Raw genomic sequence first — 18,253 nt, 5'->3', positions numbered from 1 at the left:
AGACAATGCATGTTTTCCACTCTAGGTTGATCGACCCACTATTTAGCCATAACACACAGGCAGCTGCAAAATACCTGAAAGTTGGTGCTTTTAATAGGACAGCCCTCATGTTTAGTATTCAGACCGAAGACGAGCCTTCCTGCGAGAAGACTCCTGATGCTCCTGTGATGTGATTTCACTAAGCTGATCTTTGAGGTATGGGGTCCCCTATTCAAGCCTAAGAGACCTTCTATTAGCCTAATAATAATATTAGCTTCTTAGTAAAGGGAAGGTGGTAGTATCCACTGTCATTATAACATGATCACCCCTTTTATATTCTATGGTATTGTAACGATGCTGATGGTTTTGATTTTAATCATTTGTCTGCTTGTATTAGCCAAAGTACTGCATCTTAGGACACGTGGTCTATAAAAATAAACTCTTTTTATTTTCACCGTGTCTCTGTTAATTCTTGTTGTGGACTGATGTGAGAATAATATACGAACAGGTATTTCCGATTCCCACCATTCCTGAGAGTACACTGAGTAGCTTGTTCTGGGTTGTCTTTTCATTGGGATCGCCGAGTTAAATCTCGGATAACGAATGGGACACTTATGCTAGCCGGATACTGGGTTCTGGGTTCTGAGGTGAGTTTCTGGTACACCACAATTCACTGAGGTCCTGGGGTTCTATGCATAGTTCTGTATATAAGCAGAATCCCTGCAACATGGCGCACCTAACGTTTGGTCTATGAGTTGAAACGCCTTAGTAGTGCTTATCTTAGTCCACAACACCCTCATTCTTGTTTCCGGATAACAAGTCTGACGGATTTAAACCTACCTATTTCTGTTGATATAGGTTTCTTCAAGCTTGATCATTAAAAAGGTTATTGAACCCTTGTGCTACTGAATACTTCGAGTGTAGCTTGTCCTTATGGCGGTAGATATTGCGGCGCATAGCCGTGCAGCTCTGAAACGTCATTTGACGCAGTATGGGGTGCCGGACACTGGTATGAACGTCATCTTTGTGGTGGGAGCCGATGCGGCTCATCCCTATGAGTTGTTCTACTCTTGGGTGACGATTCCGGCGGTGAGTGAGGATGATAATACCTTTCATTCTTACACTGCCACTGCCGTGCCAGCGAACTATACACCGTATAGGACACAGGAAATACCAATATCTGCTTGGCAGCATCATATTTGGTTTAATGGCGCCCTTCCCCATGTGGTTATACCGCCGAGAATGGGCCCTTTATCAATTGCAGGGGCCACTTGGCCGGTACTAGCCGGATTTACGCCTCATCCCCGTTACCTCACGGTGACGGTGGCTGAGTTGCGTGTACTACACACTGCCCTTATTACGGTCTATAGGGCGTTAGTGCAGTACGTGTCGCGCAATATGCAGGCGGGGGCACCTGCTGTTGCGGGGCAGCCTACTGACCACCACGCGGTGGTCATTAGTCCTGTTATGGTTAATTCTGTTATGGGCAAGCGCCCCCAAACTAGGGATGATTTCCCCTTTTGGCTTGCTGAAAAATTTGACCAAATAGAAGTGGTAAACCCGAATACATCTCCTGTGGAGAAACACAGGATCCTCACCATTAGTTTGCCTAAAGACTTGGTCCCCCACATAGATGATTGCGTTACCTGGGGTAAGGTCTTTGCAGCGACGTACGCGCAGTGCTATGGCACTCCGTCTATGTTGCAGCTGCTCTCCGTTATTAAACGTGTTCAAGAGAACCACGGTGCGGAGTCTGCGATAGAATTAGGGATGCGGCTCCTCGGGGAGTTTGACCTGGTGGCTACCATGATAATGGGTAACCTTAAGGGTGATGCGTTGCAATTCCAGGTTCGTAATGAACTGAAGAAAGTTGCTGAGGAGGATAAGCCGCAGGAATTTGCGAAAATAATCTCAGGTGCATACAGAGATTTAGGTCGTAGCTCTTTAGGAGTTACGCCTGTGATCAAAACTCCCGATTTTAAGCAGCAGGGTAAGGCAGAAGCCTCTGGTAAGGATGACCGGCCAAGTTTTCCAAAACAAAATTGGCGGTCTAAACAACAGGGAAAGCAGCAGCAGAAACAGGGCTCTCGGCCTGCCTCTCCCGTTCAGTCAAGTAGTGAACGCACTTATGATCTGCGAGATCGTGCTACTATTAAGTCTCCTGATAGATTTCAGGTTTCTGAACAACGTTCTCCTCGTTCTTCACAGGAAACATCGGCTTCACAGTCCGGTGGCGGTGGCAAAGGTCGGGGTGCACCACAAACACGTGACCAGCCCCGACAGACTGAGGGTAAAGGCAAGCAGGACGAATTTGCACGACAACGACCCCCGTTTCAGAAGAAGAAAGTGGCGGCTCTGACGGCAAGGTATGCCTCAGATAGTGCGGACACAGCTTCGGAACCGGACATGGGCGCTGAAGCTACTGGACAGCGCAGCGGAAATTACCATAGTCCGTCAAGCTCTGCGTCCATTTCTGGCGGCGACAGCAACTGATATAATGGTTACTGTTGAAACAGCTGACACCAGAGTGGCACCCCCTGACAGACTTTATGAAATAGTCTTACTAATTGAGGGTGACATACAACGTACAATTAAGGGGATTTTTTGGGATAATCTGACTACCACCTATGATATCCTCCTAGCGGAGGCAGATTGGCCCCCAGCTTTCATTTTAGAAGCTCCTAGAGGGGAGGAGGTAATCCTCCCGTCCTTTGCGCACACAGTGCCTAAGGACCAGGCTGAAGTGTACGCTGAGGAGTGGGCGCTGGCGCTTGCGCCGGCGGTATATCGTACTCAGGTGGGATGGGACCGGTTGTCCCCCTGCCATGAGATTCCATTGCGGTCTATGCCCCAGCCTCAACCCCAATATCCCATGCGTCGTGAAGCTAGGCCACACGTCGCGGCGATCCTTGACCAGTTGGAATATCAGGGTGTTATTGAAACTTGTGTGTCCCCTATGAATAACCCTTTATTCACTGTAACGAAGCCTGACGGCTCGTACCGTTTAGTTTTGGATTACCGGCACCTAAATTCCCATTGCCGGACCTGCGCGGTACAAAATACACACAGCTCGGCTCTTGTCGACAGTCTCGTGCGTAAAAGATTTAAAACGACACTTGACATTTCCAATGGCTTTTTTAGCCACAACCTGTCCACACTGAGTAGCCAGTGGACGGCGTTTACTTCGGGCGGCAAACAAAAACAGTTTACGAGATTGGCCATGGGCTACAAAAATAGCCCTGGCGTCTTTTCCGCTCGCGTGGTCTCTCTCTTAGAGAGAATAGACCCCGACGCATACTCCTACGTTGACGATATCTACCTCACGGATGATGAGCTGATGCCACATCTGTCTCGAGTCGACAATATTATAGTGAGTTTTGCTGACTATGGCTACAAATTTAATTTTGCGAAGTCTCACATCGCGGAATATACAGTGTTGTTTTTGGGCTACGAGCTCAACAATGAGGGTAAGGGATTAGCTCCTCACTTTCTGGAGAAGTGCGCATGCTTGCGCGCTCCTACAATGCTGAAAAAATTACAATCTCTTCTGGGCTTTCTGAATTTCGGACGTACGTATATTCCTGATTATGCCCAGCGTATCAAACCGCTTTATGCCTTGGTACAACCTTCCTTTTCGAAGTCTAGCTGGAAGCTAGAACACTCTGCTATTCTACAGTCTTTACAGGCTGATCTTCTTGCTTCACAATACTTGTTGACGCGTGATAACCGCACTAACCTGGTAATAAGAATAGTACCAGGCGCAGTGGGTTTCACGTATTTAACGTTTAATGAGGGCGATACAGTCCCCATTGCGTATAAATCACACTTGTACACCTCTGCTGAATTACGTTTTTCCACGGTCGAGAAAGTTCTGACTGCTGTACAGATGGCGATCCTTAAAGAACGCGCACTGTCGCATGGGAAGCAGATTCTGGTTGTAACACCGTACCCTGCCCTAGAGGCAGTGACTAAAGCAAGTGTACCAAATTCTAAAGCTTTGCATCCACGGTGGATACAATGGGCAACAACTCTGACGTCGCCAGATGTCACTTATATCTTTGACGCCTCATTACAGACTCAGGAGTACTTGCAGTATGAATTCGTTCATCCGGCTCCTCTGTCTTTGCGCCCGCTCGAAGAATACCATTGTGTCATATACACTGACGGCTCGGCGCAGCCCGCGATTGGATCAAAGCACGCTTATTCTGCGGCTTGCGCAATTGTCGTAGGTACATTCGTAAATGGTGAATTCCAATCTGATGCAGTGCATACGCAGTCATTGGGTGATTGTACCGCGCAATTAGCGGAGCTCCGGGCTCTGGTGCTTGCACTGGAGTTTGCTGATCCCCGTGTCACGACTTTAATAGTTAGTGACTCTTTTTATTGTGTCCAGTCATACAATGACAACTTACACTTCTGGTCTCAAAATGATTATCGAGACACCAAAGGTAGCACAATTAAGCATAAATTGCTTTGGGTTCGAGTGGCAGACTTTAAAGAACGTCTCCCTCTCATGAATGTTATTCACACTCTTGGTCACCAACGACTTGGTGTCCATGCCGTCGGTAACAGCTTGGCTGACGAGGCGGCAAAAGCTGCAGTGGCTACATACTTAGTGGCAGCAGTTACAAGATCCAAAAGTAAGATTGATGATTGTAGGAGAGTAGGGTCTGCTTTCTATGTTCACCCCCACTTTTTGCTTTTGCTTTACTGGTTTACGACTTAGATGTGGCTGTGGGCCTGCTAATCAGACCCACAGCCCTGCTGTTCTCTCTCTAAATTAATACTATGTACTTTAGGTGCATAACCCATTTGGATAGGATCACCTTATTGGCCCCTGTACAGTGTACCCTAGGTACCCAGGGCATAGGTGTACCCTAGGCCTACCAGGGGCTGCAGCACGTATTGTGCCACCCCTGGCCTGGCCTTCCATTTTGACACAACTGGCTGATCACTCAGCTGGGGCAAGGTCGTGTAATCACCCCTTGCTTAGGTGTAGTATTCCTATACCTAACTTACATATAGACACATGTGTACCTATCAGTCACTCCTATGGCAGGCCTTGACAATCCTGGAGGCAGAGTGCTTGGTAACATGTGAGATGGTGCTCTAGCATGAGCTGAGCCTGTCTGCAGCTTTCGGAACCTTGTCCTTATAGCTGTTCTATGATATAGCCTACCATATACTCTTAAAGTGCCTTATAATCTTAGACGGTTATGGTAACTATGGTTTGGCTTTATCAAAACATGTCGTGTAAGGTGTCTAACACTCGGGAATAATACCCCCATGCCATTTCTGGACATGAGAATATTATTCCCCCCTTCTAGAGGGAAAGACATGTTAAAATCATACTTCAACTGTTAGCCTCTGACCAAAGCCTCAGCATCACAAAATGGATGCTGCTGCCACGACACAAGTCTGACCTCCTGCTGCTGGGAGTGATCCCAGCCAGGGAGGCCTGGACAATAGGTTTCCTGCTTGGGGAGGTGCTAGCACCTCCCCAGACAGCCTTTAGTGTATTGGGGCAGGGTGGGCTGAAAGGAATGAGACATGCCTGGGGCACACAAGGTGTTCCTTGCATAGTCCAGTTCAAACCGGCGCTGGGGCACTCCAGCCCCAGCTCTGGCGCGAAACTGGACAAAGGGAAGTGGGTGTAACCACCCCCTCCCAGGTCCCACCCATAAGGCGTGACCTAGCAGGTATCCCAGCCCCCCAGATTAGTATAAGAGTGGGAGTTGGGCCTCAAGACTTTAGATTATCCTGAACCTGCAAAACTGAACAGAAACTCTGGACCTTCGACATTCGACGAAAGAAGAAGACTGAAGAATCTCCCTTGTAGCCAAGGAGTGGCTACCCTGTGCAAACAGGCACCATCAAGAGACTACCCTTTGCGACCGTTCTACGAGGAACCGACTGCAGAGCCCGACCAGAGCCTTGATTTCCAGACTTCTCCGACCCTCATCCACATCTGCAGCAGAGCTGAGATCCGTGGAGGCGACGAGCGACGTGGGACCGGCTACCTGGGAAAAGTGGCTAGTAACTTACAGCGCAGCTTCTGAGGTACCCTCGAAGTTGTGCACCGGGGATTGAGAAGCCCCAACCCCAAGCACCATCTGCACCGAAGATCAGCCCCCCACACTCCACGAGTCCTGCGTGGGGCCCTTCAGCATTTTCCTGCTTGCCGCGTCTGTCCGGTTGCTTGCCCGCTGGCTAGTGGCCTTTGTGACGACGCTCCCTGAAATCTTCTGCGCTGGTTTGGCTCCTCCAGACTGGCTCCCGCTTCTCTGCAAAGAAGAAGCACCCCAGACCTTCCTGGTCTGCACCAGAAGCAAGTCCTTTGTTCTTCGTGGGTTCCGCTTGCCAAGGCTTGGTGAGTCCTAGTCCAACTTCGACGCCGCCGACAGCAAGAGCCTTCGTGGGACAGCTCGCCTCCTGGTCCTGGTCGTCCTCGACGCTTCCTGGTCCTCCTGGCTGCAGCGACAAGCTTCACCTTCACCTGCAACTCTTCACGACATCGCCTGGTTCCTTCCTGGTTCCACGTGGTCACTGGCTAGTGACCTTGACTCTGTCCCTTCTGCTTGCAGGTTTCTTCTCTTCTTGATCCCAGCCTTGGGATCCACCGGACACTCTCCCCTGACTGCCTGTCAGCATCTTTCTTCAGGCATCCATAGGAGTCGACGACGAAAACGACGCATCTTCACCCCTATGCACCCGCAGCCTGTGGGCTAGGTAACTTGGGTACTCCGGTGCTCATCAGGATAGTGACTATCCTAGTGTCTAGTTTTCAAGTCTCAACTTCCTAGCTACTCCGGAAGTGTCCTAAATCTATCTATTTCTAAACTATAACATTGCTATTGACTTTTACGCATTTCGCGTGAGTGTTTCCACTCTGCACACGAATCCCGTGGGCCTCCCACTTCCTAACTAACGCGAGTGTAGTGTAGCCCCAGCGATTCCCTAGGCCTAGGCCTATCCTATTTCCGTGACAGTGGTTCTTATACCACTTATTTAGTATATGGTTTACGTGGCCCCTAGGGCCTAACTGTATTACTTACCTGTGTGACTTACTGTATGCATTAATAAGACTGTGTTGTACTTACCTCTAAACTCATAAAGAGTGCTGAGGGTTTGCTTAGAATAAATACACTTTATTTTATATATATATCTGTTGTGGTGTCCTTTCATTTGGTATTCAAGGGATTATATATGGTATCACAGCTGGCTTCACATGCCATTCAGAGTTTAGCCTAAGACTGCTCTTGTCCATGCTACCACTAGGATAGCTGGTCTATAAGGTTGACTTTACAACCAATCACCATAAGGGTATTTGGACTGATATAAGGTGTACACTATAACTAGTGACATCATACATCAGGCCAACTTCTCACATTGGTGAGCAGCGGTTGGGATCTGAGCTTGCTGTTGTAATACCATTGTAATCTTGAGATACTAAATTGAAAGATCACACAGATATTGTCTAGGTACATATAACATAGTTTATAATACTTAAGTCCTACTGGACTTAGTGGTTGTAGGTTGAAGGGAGTAACACACCCTGACTACAACTACTAGAGAGGTTTAGTAGAAACAACTAGTGTAGGTAGGGGCACACACCACACCCTCACTAGATCATGCCTCTGGGAGGAGATCAAGTAGCTGCTCTCTCAGGAGGGGCAGGTCTGCAGAAGACCCCCTCTAGGTATGATACCTTAACATTCCAGGAGATGAGACAATTGTGTACCTCCAGAGGAATAAAACAGGGTGCAAACCCTACCCTCCTACAGTTAAGACAACTCCTAGAGGAGTATGATGCTCAGAGGGCATCTCAGGAAGGTGCCCTAGGCGCAGAGGAGGGTCTACCCACCACAGAGGAGTCAGATGGGGCTTCAGATGGGGAGGTAGACAGCCAGAGCCAAGTAAGGAGACTTAGCCAGGCTAACTTAAGTTTACATGGGAGTTTGCATGGGGTCCCCCCCATACAGACCCACAAGTAGGCATTCACAGAGAAGCAGGAGGGACAGATCCCCTTCAAGGGAATCCATCCACTCCCATGTCTCTAACATCTCTAATGCTTCCTCTCACAGGGGAATGACTTCACCTGAGAGAAAGGAGCATGCAGCCAGAATGAGGGAGGCTAATCTGAGGATTCAGAGGGAAGAACTTGCCCTTGCCAAAGAGAAGCTTGCTCTGGCTAGAGAACAAAAGTTAAGTGGGTTAGAACCCACTGGTGGCAGCAACATTCCTAGAGATAGAGACAGGCACTATGATAATAGAAACCTGAGCAAGATTGTCCCTCCCTACAAGTGTGGGGATGACATCCACAAATGGATAACTGCTTTGGAGAGAGCTTGCAAAGTACAGCAGGTACCCCAAAGTCAGTGGGCAGCTATCTTGTGGCTCTCCTTCTCTGAGAAAGGAAGAGACAAGCTCCTCACAGTTAGTGATGAGGATGCAGATAATTACACTGTCCTGAAGAGTGCTCTGATTGATGGGTTTGGCCTAACCACTGAACAATACAGGTTGTTGTTCAGGGATACCCAGAAGACACAGACTCAGGACTGGACTGACTTTGTAGATTGTGCCACTAAGGCTCTGGAAGGCTGGCTAATGGGAAGTAAGGTTAAGGACTATACAGGATTGTATAATTTGATCATGAGAGAACAAATACTTAACAACTGTCAGAACCAGCTATTGCATCAACACCTGATTGATTCTGATCTGACTTCTCCCCAAGAATTGGGAAAGAAGGCAGATAGATGGGTCAGGACTAGAGTTAAGCAGAAAAACCAGAACCAGGGCGGTGATCAGAAAAAGGCAGACCAGAAGGGTAATGAGCAGAAACAAAAAGACCAGAAGTCTTCACCAGGCCCCCAAAAGGCTCAGGGGGAGGGTGGTTCCAAAAAGGATAAGAAGAAAGAAGGCCAAAAGAAACCATGGTGCAACTATTGTAAGTCTACCTCACATTGGTTTAGTGAGTGCACCAAAAAGGATAAGCCCCCAGCCACCATTGCCCCTAAGGCAACTGTACCCCCTAGTTCAGCTGTAAGTGGTGGTTCCCAGCAAAAGGGTGTAGTAGGGTTAACCCTGGGAACTGAGGAGGATTCTGGCCTAGTCAGAGTACCTACTCAGGCTGTCCTGATCTGTGATGGGGACTTAGCTTTGTCCTCTACTGTAGGCCCCAGTAACCTGGGCAAGTACAGACAGACACCTTTTATCAACCAAAGAATGGCTCAGGCCTACAGGGACACTGGAGCTAGTGTCACAATGGTGACACCTGCTTTTGTGGACCCTGGACAGATCATACTAGGTGAGAATTACCTAGTGACCAACGCTAGCAATGCCACTACCTCCCATAGTGTGGCTATTGTTAACTTCTCCTGGGGAGGGGTAACTGGCCTCAAGAAAGTTGTTGTTAGTTCAGACCTTCCTGTAGAGTGTTTACTGGGCAATGATCTTGAAACTTCAGTTTGGTCTGAAGTGGAGTATAGGACCCATGCAGAAATGCTGGGGATAGATGCACATGTCCTTGCTGTGACCAGGTCACAGGCCAAAAAGTGCAACACTGAACAAGTGCTGGATCCTGAAACTATGGACCAGTCACAATCCAAGAGAAAGAGCAGTAGGGTTAAGGCTGTGCCTTCCCCCCTGCCTCAGGTGGTGGATCAGCCCTCCCCGGAGGATGATTCTGAGAGCCCTGAAGGAACTGTCCTAGAAGAACTTGAACCTGATCAGGTTGAGTTTCTTGGGACAGGGGGACCTTCCAGGGCAGATCTGAGGCAGGCTCAATTAGACTGCCCCTCTCTTGAACCCCTCAGACAGCTGGCTGCTGCTGAGGCTGCAGGGAATGCTCAAGGTACCCATAGAGTGTATTGGGATGAAGGGCTGCTGTACTCAGAGGCTAGAGACCCCAAGCCTGGTGCATCCAGGAGGTTGGTCATACCACTGAAGTTCAGGGGCTTCCTTCTAACCTTGGCCCATGATATTCCCCTTGCAGGACATTTAGGCCAGAACAAGACTTGGGACAGGCTTGTCCCTCACTTTCACTGGCCCCATATGTCAGAAGATACTAAGGAGTTTTGTCGCTCCTGTGTCACCTGCCAAGCCAGTGGCAAATCAGGTGGCACCACAAAGGCCCCCCTCATACCACTACCTGTGGTGGGGGTCCCCTTTGAAAGAGTGGGCATAGATATTGTAGGACCAATGGACCCACAAACAGCATCTGGGCACAGATTCATACTGGTGATAGTGGACCATGCCACCAGGTACCCAGAAGCAATTCCCCTGAGGACCACAACAGCTCCTGTTGTGGCAAGGGCCCTGCTTGGAGTATTCTCCAGAGTGGGCTTTCCAAAGGAGGTCATTTCTGACAGAGGTGCCAACTTTATGTCAGGATACTTGACTGCAATGTGGAAGGAGTGTGGTGTTAACTATAAGTTCACCACACCCTATCACCCACAGTGCAATGGGCTTGTTGAGAGATTCAACAAGACCCTAAAGGGAATGATAAAAGGATTACCAGACAAGCTTAGGCGAAGATGGGACATCCTTTTACCCTGCCTTCTGTTTGCTTACAGAGAGGTCCCACAAAAGGGGGTTGGCTACAGCCCTTTTGAGCTTTTGTTTGGGCATCCTGTAAGAGGACCCCTGTGTTTGGTGAAGGAAGGATGGGAGAGACCTCTCAGACAACCCAAACTAGACATAGTGGATTATGTACTTGGTCTCCGCTCCAGGATGGCAGAGTATATGAAGAAGGCTTCTAAAAACCTTGAGGCAAGCCAAGAACTCCAAAAAGCTTGGCATGACCAAAAGGCTGTACTGACTGTTTACCAGCCAGGACAGAAAGTGTGGGTGTTGGAGCCAGTGGCCCCAGCAGCACTCCAAGACAAATGGTCTGGACCCCACACTATTGTTGAGAAAAAGGGAGAAGTCACCTACTTGGTGGACCTTGGGACTCCCAGAAGCCCCCACAGGGTGCTTCATGTCAACAGACTGAAGGCATATGTTGACAGGGCAGACATGGGGCTACTCATGGCTACAGATGAGGGGCAGGAGGAAGAGAGTGACCCTCTCCCAGACCTGTTGACTCAGAACCCTGATGATGGCTCAGTTGATGGTGTGGTCTTTTCTGACAGCCTCACTGTCCATCAGCAACAGGACTGCAGACAGGTTCTGCAGGCCTACAGACATATGTTCTCTCTGACCCCAAGTCAGACAAACTGGTGCACCCATGAGGTGGACACTGGTGACAGTCTGCCTGTGAAGAGTAAAATCTACAGGCAACCTGACCATGTCAGGGACTGCATAAAAGTTGAGGTACAAAAGATGTTGGAACTGGGAGTCATTGAACCTTCAGAGAGCCCTTGGGCTAGTCCTGTAGTCCTTGTGCCAAAACCTCACACCCAAGATGGTAAGAGAGAGATGAGGTTTTGCGTGGATTACAGAGGTCTCAATGCTGTCACTAGGACAGATGCCCACCCAATACCTAGGGCAGATGAGCTCATTGACAGACTGGCAGCTGCTAAGTTTTTGAGCACATTTGACCTAACAGCAGGCTACTGGCAAATCAGACTAGCTGAGAGTGCAAAGGCCAAAACTGCTTTCTCGACCCCAGGAGGACATTATCAATTTGTGGTAATGCCCTTTGGTCTGAAGAATGCACCTGCCACTTTCCAAAGGCTGGTGAATCAAGTCCTTACTGGGTTGGATGATTATTGTGCAGCTTATCTTGATGATATTGCTGTCTTTAGCTCCACCTGGGAGGATCACCTGGTCCACCTGAGGAATGTTTTAGAGGCCCTGCAAAAGGCAGGCCTCACTATCAAGGCCACTAAGTGCCAGATAGGGCAGAGCAAGGTTGTATACCTGGGCCACCTAGTTGGTGGGGGTCAGGTTCAACCACTGGAGAGCAAGATCCAGACCATAAAGGACTGGGCTCCTCCAACTACCCAGACTCAGGTCAGAGCTTTCTTGGGCCTGTCTGGGTACTACAGAAAGTTTGTTAAGAACTATGGGTCCATAGTGACACCACTTAATGACTTGACCTCCAAGAAGATGCCAAAGAAAGTTCAGTGGACAGTAAGCTGTCAAAAAGCATTTGATGACCTGAAGCAGGCCATGTGCAGTGCACCTATTCTGAAAAGTCCAGACTACTCCAAAGAGTTCATTGTCCAGACAGATGCTTCTGAGTTAGGTGTGGGAGCTGTTCTTTCACAACTGAATGTAGATGGTCAAGACCAGCCCATTGCTTTTATAAGTAGAAGGCTGACCCCTAGAGAGAAACGTTGGTCAGCTATTGAGAGGGAGGCCTTTGCTGTGGTTTGGGCCCTGAAGAAGCTGAGGCCATACTTGTTTGGCACTCACTTCAAGATTCAGACAGACCATAAGCCCCTCTTGTGGCTAAATCAGATGAAGGGTGAAAATCCCAAACTTCTTAGGTGGTCCATTTCCCTACAGGGGATGGACTTCACAGTGGAACATAGACCTGGGACTGACCATGCCAATGCAGATGGACTCTCCAGATATTTCCACTTAGAACATGAAGACTCAACTGGTCAAGGTTAGTTTAATGTCCCTAAGTTTGGGGGGGGGGGTTGTGTAGGAGAGTAGGGTCTGCTTTCTATGTTCACCCCCACTTTTTGCTTTTGCTTTACTGGTTTACGACTTAGATGTGGCTGTGGGCCTGCTAATCAGACCCACAGCCCTGCTGTTCTCTCTCTAAATTAATACTATGTACTTTAGGTGCAGAACCCATTTGGATAGGATCACCTTATTGGCCCCTGTACAGTGTACCCTAGGTACCCAGGGCATAGGTGTACCCTAGGCCTACCAGGGGCTGCAGCACGTATTGTGCCACCCCTGGCCTGGCCTTCCATTTTGACACAACTGGCTGATCACTCAGCTGGGGCAAGGTCGTGTAATCACCCCTTGCTTAGGTGTAGTATTCCTATACCTAACTTACATATAGACACATGTGTACCTATCAGTCACTCCTATGGCAGGCCTTGACAATCCTGGAGGCAGAGTGCTTGGTAACATGTGAGATGGTGCTCTAGCATGAGCTGAGCCTGTCTGCAGCTTTCGGAACCTTGTCCTTATAGCTGTTCTATGATATAGCCTACCATATACTCTTAAAGTGCCTTATAATCTTAGACGGTTATGGTAACTATGGTTTGGCTTTATCAAAACATGTCGTGTAAGGTGTCTAACACTCGGGAATAATACCCCCATGCCATTTCTGGACATGAGAATATTATTCCCCCCTTCTAGAGGGAAAGACATGTTAAAATCATACTTCAACTGTTAGCCTCTGACCAAAGCCTCAGCATCACAAAATGGATGCTGCTGCCACGACACAAGTCTGACCTCCTGCTGCTGGGAGTGATCCCAGCCAGGGAGGCCTGGACAATAGGTTTCCTGCTTGGGGAGGTGCTAGCACCTCCCCAGACAGCCTTTAGTGTATTGGGGCAGGGTGGGCTGAAAGGAATGAGACATGCCTGGGGCACACAAGGTGTTCCTTGCATAGTCCAGTTCAAACCGGCGCTGGGGCACTCCAGCCCCAGCTCTGGCGCGAAACTGGACAAAGGGAAGTGGGTGTAACCACCCCCTCCCAGGTCCCACCCATAAGGCGTGACCTAGCAGGTATCCCAGCCCCCCAGATTAGTATAAGAGTGGGAGTTGGGCCTCAAGACTTTAGATTATCCTGAACCTGCAAAACTGAACAGAAACTCTGGACCTTCGACATTCGACGAAAGAAGAAGACTGAAGAATCTCCCTTGTAGCCAAGGAGTGGCTACCCTGTGCAAACAGGCACCATCAAGAGACTACCCTTTGCTTTGCGACCGTTCTACGAGGAACCGACTGCAGAGCCCGACCAGAGCCTTGATTTCCAGACTTCTCCGACCCTCATCCACATCTGCAGCAGAGCTGAGATCCGTGGAGGCGACGAGCGACGTGGGACCGGCTACCTGGGAAAAGTGGCTAGTAACTTACAGCGCAGCTTCTGAGGTACCCTCGAAGTTGTGCACCGAGGATTGAGAAGCCCCAACCCCAAGCACCATCTGCACCGAAGATCAGCCCCCCACACTCCACGAGTCCTGCGTGGGGCCCTTCAGCATTTTCCTGCTTGCCGCGTCTGTCCGGTTGCTTGCCCGCTGGCTAGTGGCCTTTGTGACGACGCTCCCTGAAATCTTCTGCGCTGGTTTGGCTCCTCCAGACTGGCTCCCGCTTCTCTGCAAAGAAGAAGCACCCCAGACCTTCCTGGTCTGCACCAGAAGCAAGTCCTTTGTTCTTCGTGGGTTCCGCTTGCCAAGGCTTGGTGAGTCCTAGTCCAACTTCGACGCCGCCGACAGCAAGAGCCTTCGTGGGACAGCTCGCCTCCTGGTCCTGGTCGTCCTCGACGCTTCCTGGTCCTCCTGGCTGCAGCGACAAGCTTCACCTTCACCTGCAACTCTTCACGACATCGCCTGGTTCCTTCCTGGTTCCACGTGGTCACTGGCTAGTGACCTTGACTCTGTCCCTTCTGCTTGCAGGTTTCTTCTCTTCTTGATCCCAGCCTTGGGATCCACCGGACACTCTCCCCTGACTGCCTGTCAGCATCTTTCTTCAGGCATCCATAGGAGTCGACGATGAAAACGACACATCTTCACCCCTATGCACCCGCAGCCTGTGGGCTAGGTAACTTGGGTACTCCGGTGCTCATCAGGATAGTGACTATCCTAGTGTCTAGTTTTCAAGTCTCAACTTCCTAGCTACTCCGGAAGTGTCCTAAATCTATCTATTTCTAAACTATAACATTGCTATTGACTTTTACGCATTTCGCGTGAGTGTTTCCACTCTGCACACGAATCCCGTGGGCCTCCCACTTCCTAACTAACGCGAGTGTAGTGTAGCCCCAGCGATTCCCTAGGCCTAGGCCTATCCTATTTCCGTGACAGTGGTTCTTATACCACTTATTTAGTATATGGTTTACGTGGCCCCTAGGGCCTAACTGTATTACTTACCTGTGTGACTTACTGTATGCATTAATAAGACTGTGTTGTACTTACCTCTAAACTCATAAAGAGTGCTGAGGGTTTGCTTAGAATAAATACACTTTATTTTATATATATATATCTGTTGTGGTGTCCTTTCATTTGGTATTCAAGGGATTATATATGGTATCACAGCTGGCTTCACATGCCATTCAGAGTTTAGCCTAAGACTGCTCTTGTCCATGCTACCACTAGGATAGCTGGTCTATAAGGTTGACTTTACAACCAATCACCATAAGGGTATTTGGACTGATATAAGGTGTACACTATAACTGGTGACATCATACATCAGGCCAACTTCTCACAATGATGACATCTTGGCAGCTATTGCTGCTACAGAGAAGGGAAGTGATTACCCGAAGGGTTTTCCTTCTCGTTATTTTTATCATTTAAGTCCTGATAACGTCCCGTTAGTAAGGATTAACGACGTTGGTGACAGAATTATTCCCAACGCGGACTGCAGACCAGCACTGATTCTAGCTGCACACGAGGGGTTGGCGTCAGCCCATGCCGGTGTGTCCGCTACTATATCTCTGTTACAACAACGTTACTGGTGGTTTGGTTTATATAAACAGGCGCGCGCATATGTTCTTGATTGTGACATTTGCCAACAGATTAAACCTTCTACTGTTGCGCGTCCACCCCAAACACAGTTGTATATATCTAATAAGCCATTTGGTTGTGTTTATTTAGATCACTGCGGTCCTTTTTCTTCTGATACTGCGTACAAGTATATCTTGGTTGCAGTGGATTCGTGCACACGTTTTCTCTGGGTATGGCCACAAAGGAGTGCTGATTCACGGACTGTCATCAGGGATTTGCGTGTCTTTGTGGGAACTTTTGCGTGTGGTACCTTCCATTCTGATCAGGGCCCTGCGTTCGCCTCTAAGGCTTACAAGGAGGCTATGAGAAATTTGGGGGTCCTAGTCAAATTTTCGTCCCCCTACCGACCTGAGGGTAATAGTGTGGTGGAGCGAATGAACCGTGACTTAAAGCAATCATTGACAGCACGTGTTTTAGGCACAGGCCGGAACTGGCTAGCCCATTTGTATAACGTCCAACGTGCACTTAATAATCTCCCTAGAAGGTCTCTGGGTGGGCGGACCCCATACATGATGCTCTTCGGAACCAGAATGTTTGTTCCAGACCTTGATGGTCTAGACGTGGCGGCGTCGACCGCACCCTTTGACGTAGATGATCACTGTGCTGTTTTGCAGACTCTACAAGAAGCCAGAGACTCTCTTTCGAAAGAACACTTGCCCTCCACGTCTGAAGCTGAGGTTCAGATTCCGGTAGTCGGCTGGCTACCCCGAGTTGGAGACCTGGTCCGTGAGAAGGTGGAGAACAAGAAGGAATTCGGCCCCTCTTATCGTGCACCAGTTCCAGTGCTTGGAGTGCAGGGTACAAGAACAGTCATTTTACCTCCACTTCCTGGTCGAAAAGAAAACAGGTACATCTCTATTGACAATGTCAAACTTCAGCGAGTGGCCGATGCTTCTTAGTCTGACTCCAGCAGTTTCATGCCAGACGATGCAAAGAAATTCAATGTTGGTTCCTGCTTCTACCACCTTGTCTGATGTTGCCATCGAGATGCAGTCAGTTACTGATCCCCTGTTAATACCACCGGCTGGTGGTCTGCCCGACGAGACTGAGTATGCTTATCCTACAAATGGTCACTCGCCTGTTTTACAATCTACGGCGCTTGACCAGTCCAGTTTCTCCTTTGACACTAATTCATTGCCCTCCATCCCCCTTCGAACATTGCTGTTTTTGCTAGTTGGTTTAAAAGACATTTTTTGGTTGCCCCTTGGACATACATCTGGCTAATTCTTTTCAGTATTTTTTTGTTTATGTCCATTGGATTTGTAATAGTGTTTTTCCGTCTGGTGGATGGTCACTATCTCAAAGAGAGATCAACAATTAGACTTATCAATGGAACTTTGGCCCCCCACTCCTCATCCCACATCATGAAAAGAGACCAGACTTTTGTGAATATTACGGCCTGGCCAGTTTTGGATGGAATCGCATGGGATGCTGTTAAATTCCAAATTCATGGACCCACAGAGGTCATTAATGTACCTAATGTATTTCGTGTTTCTATGGGTGATGTGGTTAAGCAGAACATACGTTCTGATGATTGGGATGTTCACGCCATTGAAGCACTGTTTTCGGATTTGAAATATTATGCCGCTTTTGATGCTGAAGATTTGTATGAAAATGCGGCTAATTATGCGGAACAGTATTGTTTTCAGCATTATGGCAATCACTTCCTGCATAAGGCGAATACATTTAGAAATTTTGTAAATTTTACCCAATGGGAACACTGTCCCACCCCCTCTTTTGGCAGTTCACCTACATTAGTTGATAAGTATAGTATACTTATTTTACTGATTTCAGTGTCTCCGACCCGGCATCCTTTTATTTTAAAGTTATGCCTGAGTCTGCCTCAAAGGTTAGACTGACACATACTAAATTGCTTTATTCTAAGTCCTTTATGGATGAGTTGTCAATCAAAGGTTATGACCTATGGAAGGCTACTATTGATCTTAAGTCGGTTTGGGGTTCCAAACCGTGGCAGGTTCAGGGAACTGAAGCTTTGCACCGTGCCTGTCTCGTACCAAATCATATGTTGTTTTTGAATTCAACCATCTTCCAAACCACCTGTTTCGGATTGGCCACTTCTAAAAAACTAAATTCTCCTTCTGTGCCGGATCTGGGCGCTTACCCCAATTGGGATAACCACACAGTTCTGTCCCTTCCTGCTTTGCAGTCATTAGTTACTAATACATCTTTCAATATTTCGAAATTTAGTAGTGAAGGATGGTTAATTTGGCAAAGCAGTTCTGATACCTGTCAACGTCGTTTTCTAGGGCTGAAACCAGGGTATACTCAGGAACGCGTAGACCCTCGGTTTGAGTCGTCACATACAGTAACTACATACTCTGTAGGGAAATTATGTCAGTCCTGGTTGCGACATTCCACCTTGGCATCTGTCAAAGTTCATTTATCAAAATTACATGACAAAATAGATTTGAATGATTTTGTTAAAGGTCCTGTGGGTGGCAGATCCAAAAGATGGGCGTATGCTATTTACAATGAAGTATGGAAATTGTCGCAAATTGAGGCAGCTTCACGATTGAGAGCTATTGATCAGGCTAATATGGAAAAGGTATTAGCAGTTATTGATAACAGCATTAGCACTCTTTCTTCTCGTATTTATACATTAGATAATATTGTTTCTTCAA

At 48.2% G+C, this 18,253-nt stretch overlaps 1 protein-coding gene and 1 long non-coding RNA gene across 2 annotated transcripts in view; one reads left to right on the top strand and one right to left on the bottom strand.

The window, feature by feature from the left end:
- Positions 1-18,253, top strand: part of LOC146817393 (uncharacterized) — a 1,110,110-nt gene that overhangs the window by 9,562 nt on the left and 1,082,295 nt on the right. The window lies entirely within an intron of this gene.
- LOC146817394 (uncharacterized) overlaps positions 1-18,253 on the bottom strand; it is a 57,707-nt gene that overhangs the window by 20,473 nt on the left and 18,981 nt on the right. The window lies entirely within an intron of this gene.

This window comes from Triturus cristatus, chromosome 6 (assembly GCF_964204655.1).
Source record: "Triturus cristatus chromosome 6, aTriCri1.1, whole genome shotgun sequence".
NCBI classification, from domain to species: domain Eukaryota; kingdom Metazoa; phylum Chordata; class Amphibia; order Caudata; family Salamandridae; genus Triturus; species Triturus cristatus.
Note: the sequence above shows the minus strand (reverse complement) of the source record. Positions and strands in the feature narration are given on the sequence as shown.